Consider the following 3935-nt stretch of genomic DNA (forward strand, 5'->3'; position numbering starts at 1 on the left):
ACTTCATGAGAAAGATATAACAAAACACAAATTTCATATATAAAAGAAAGTTCATACAACAATAATAAACAAACAACACTTATCTGAAACTCTTTTTCAAAGCAAATCCCTTGTAGCCTCTCTTAGGAAATGTAGAAATAAGAAATATCTCACTTCTCTTCCTCTCAAACACTTCTTAGAGAAGAATTCATACTTAAACTCACCACAAAATCTCAAAACTATAAAAACAATAACTAACTAATAGTGTGGAATGGTGTCAAATGTAGGTGTGTTAGGCATGCGAAGAGAAAAACTAAGTGAGTGGAATAAGGTGAAATGGTGCGAAGGGGGGTTTCAAATCAAATTTTGGCCCTAAATAAAGCTTAGGGTCGATTCCTCAATAGATGCATCCAAAAACTCTTGAAAAAGCGTTCAAATTCATCGAATCTTCTAGAAACAGGGTCTGCATTGACACTGGCGCCGTCGATGCCCATTCTGGTGCCGTCGGCGCCAGAGGCCATTTAATTTAATATGCCTTCTCTATAAAACGACATCGTCGGCACCCAGTATAGCGTCGTCGGCGCCCAATCTGTCGTCGTCAGCGCTGGGCATTTTTTTAAATTGTCCAATTTGACTTAAAATTTCATCCTTTTTGCTTCATTTTTGCTCCAAGTCCTAAAAATCAACAACCTACAATAAAACATAAAAAATATCTTCCATTAAAGTGCAATATCACCAAAAATAAGTATAAAATATGGGTCTAAAAATGCATATGTTTTTGATGTATCAGTGGGGTAGTGGTTATGTGGTAGTTATGATGGTGGTGTTATGTATCAGCGGGGTAGTGGTTATGTGGTAGTTATGATGGTGGTGTGTTGATGATAGTGGCAGTAGTGATGGAAACAATTTTGCGGTGTAGTGTTGATGGTATGTGTGGCGATAATGGTGGTGTAGTGGTAGTGGTCTATTGGCTGTGATGATGTGGCGATGTGTTGATGGTAATTGTGTTGTGATGGTGGGTGATGGTATTGTTGTTTTGGTGGTATTGGCGGTGTGGAGATGATGGTGTGTTGGTGGTATTAGCGGTGGTGATGATGGTGTGTTGTGGGTAAGTGAGGAGGTAGTGGTAGTGGTGATGGTGGTGTGTTGGTGGTAGTGTGGAGATAGTGGTGGTGGTGTTGTGTTGGTAGTGTGTCGATTGTGAGGCTGTAGTGGTATGTTGATGGTAATTGTGTGGTGGTAGTGGTGGTAATTGCGTGGGGGGTGGTGGTTGTGATGTGTTGGTGGTAGTATATTGGTTGTGATGATGTGGTTGTGTCTTGATAGATTTTAGATGTTTCTTTTTTGTTACCTATTCAGTTGTGGGATTTTAAATGGCTTTTATTTTGATGAGATAAATTTTTATTCTTTGCCACAAATATAAGCTGGTTAGCTCTTTTCATGCTATTAATCGAGATGGGTAAGACAAAAGAAATTTGTTCGTCTGTCATGTGGAATAAAGAGGTGAAGCTATTATTTTGTGATTTTTGGCTTACAGAGATGGAACTATTTTATTAAGCATGAGAGAATTTATAAAAAAAAAATTTAAGGAAAGCACGTGAAGAGAATATGATAGAATGTAATTGAAGATTGTGGTCGCTAGGATGACCCTCCGCAACTACATTCATCAGCATCCTTCACGTTGTGTCATTAATTTTAATTGTGTAGAAGAGAATCAATCACAAGTTTCCACTAAAGCATATTGCCTAGGTCAATCAATATCATAAGCTGAATCTGATTTACGTTACTCTTGTACACGGGACGGGGAAGATGCTAAGGAGATGATGGAGTTGAGAGCAAATTACAAGTGCACTAAGTAATGGGTGAAAGGATTTTGTGCACTGCATTTTATTTATCTGTGTAATATGTTGCCAAAATAATTATTGTTTATTGTAATGACAATATATGCAATGATATCATGTAGAATTTTGATTCAGTGCAAATTACTTTTTTATTATTTCTGCATGCAGTTTTTCAGGTTTTTCATGACATGAATGACTTTAAGAGTTCTTCTGTATCACCTTTGTGGTGATATGGTTTTGTTACACATTCGATCTTGGTATTTATGGTTTAAATGAAAACAAAATAACATTCTTTTTCAATCATATGACTTAAGGTTTTTCTGGATGACCTTTGTGGTGATATGCTTCTGTGACGCATACAAGCTTCGTATTAAATGATTTAAAGGCAACAAAGAACCATTTTTTTTAAAGTCTATTGTTTTCTTTTAGTGACACATTATTTGTTAGTTTATATGTTATGCTCCGAGACCTCACAGCTTTATAAAACTTTAATTTTGTATTTCTAATATTAGTTTTAACTAATATTGCATCTAACTATTTGTGCTTTGTGATTTTAAACATTCAGAAAAAAAGAGTTCAAGGTCTTCTGATGCCTCTAAAGTATTGTACAACTATTGTTGACTACAATATTATCTGCTTACTTCGCAACAGGAACATAGCTACAAGAAAATTTTATAGTTGTCTAATGAATAAATCATAGAATTGTGACTTTTTCAGACTGTTTAGTGAGGTGTCAAATTGATCATGTAATATTTTAACTGAGTTTTTGTTTTCATGTAATAATCGAAATGAGTTTCTATTTTCATGTATGAAATGAGCAACCATGAACTGAGTTTATGTTTACATGTATGAAATGAGCAACCATGACAGAGAAGTTTTTTGTTATCATAAATGAGTGTTTTACACTGCACAAACAAACAGACACGACTTCCCATAGCAACTTCTGCACAGCAGCTTTCTAGCACTGTTGAAGCGCACTAACTTCTTCATAAGCTATAGTTGCCCCAAACTAACCTTTATTGGTGTATTGTGGCTTCCTGATCCTTTTTTCGTTATTTAACCTTTTTCAGCTTAAATCTTATATTTTCTATGATTTTCTTATTTTGTAAACTTCTACTAAAAAGTTTTAGCTTCGAATCTATCGAATTTGTTCCCTCAATTCACACCTCTCACAACAAATAAGTATTAGCGGAATACAACTTTTCATGCATACATCTATGCTTTTGTGAAATTAGAACTTAAAAAGATGATTGACGAAATAAAAAATTAAGAGGCAGGGACTATTTAAGTTCAAAACTTTTCATCTTCTTGAAAACATATAAAACAATCATAAATAGTATTATTAAATTAAAAATATAATTATTACTAACAATTTAAAATTATGGAGCAAATTTTTTAGGTATTATGAGATATTGAAATACTTGGTGAAAATTTAGGGTAACGGGCTCCCTAGCCATCCCGGTTCCGCTTGGTCTTATGATTCATAGGTGTTCTAAATGTAAATTTCCTTTTTTCGGTGTTAGAAATGTAAATACATAGGAACGGATTGATGTGCACATAAATTTTCCAAAATTTTAATGCAAACGATCAAAATTTACATCGAACCGCTTCTTTTTACTGTGGCGTCAGTAGCAATCCTCTTAGTAATTATTGTAAATCCCAAAAGCATATTATATTTTTTGGGATCTTGTTTTTTCTACAAAACCAGCGTGAGTATGATTCAATTCTTTCTGCTGAATCTGCCTCATTCTCCCTCCCATAAAGAAAACATCAAAATCAGATCAAAGTGTATTCCGTGAGTTTTTCTGGAAGGCAAATAGGGTCATAATGTTCATCAATAAAGTTGAAACTAGAAGCTCTAATGATTTTTTTTTTTTCTGTTGATAGAAAGGAAATCATCAAACGTCATAACTGGAAAAGAAATTACACCACAAAACACCACTTTTTCAGGCGAGCGGGCAATTTGATGATTCCACCTTCGATGGTTATTAGGCTTGCAATATTTTTTTTGAAAAGAGATTATCTCGTGAGATTGATCGTCTGAATTTCAAATTCAACATCATGGTAGTTTTAATTGTTGCATTAATAAATATATATATATATATATATATATAT

The 3935-nt window shown here is 34.1% G+C and overlaps 1 protein-coding gene across 1 annotated transcript in view; it reads right to left on the reverse strand.

Annotated features, from left to right (window-relative positions):
- Window positions 1-3676: 3676 nt before the first annotated feature.
- Window positions 3677-3935, reverse strand: part of LOC110036900 — a gene marked incomplete in the record, with an annotated part of 2080 nt that continues 1821 nt past the window's right edge. Inside the window, 1 exon segment of the mRNA XM_020741450.1 lies at window positions 3677-3761.

Source organism: Phalaenopsis equestris, unplaced genomic scaffold (assembly GCF_001263595.1).
Source record: "Phalaenopsis equestris unplaced genomic scaffold, ASM126359v1 Scaffold212363, whole genome shotgun sequence".
Classification (NCBI taxonomy): Eukaryota; Viridiplantae; Streptophyta; class Magnoliopsida; order Asparagales; family Orchidaceae; genus Phalaenopsis; species Phalaenopsis equestris.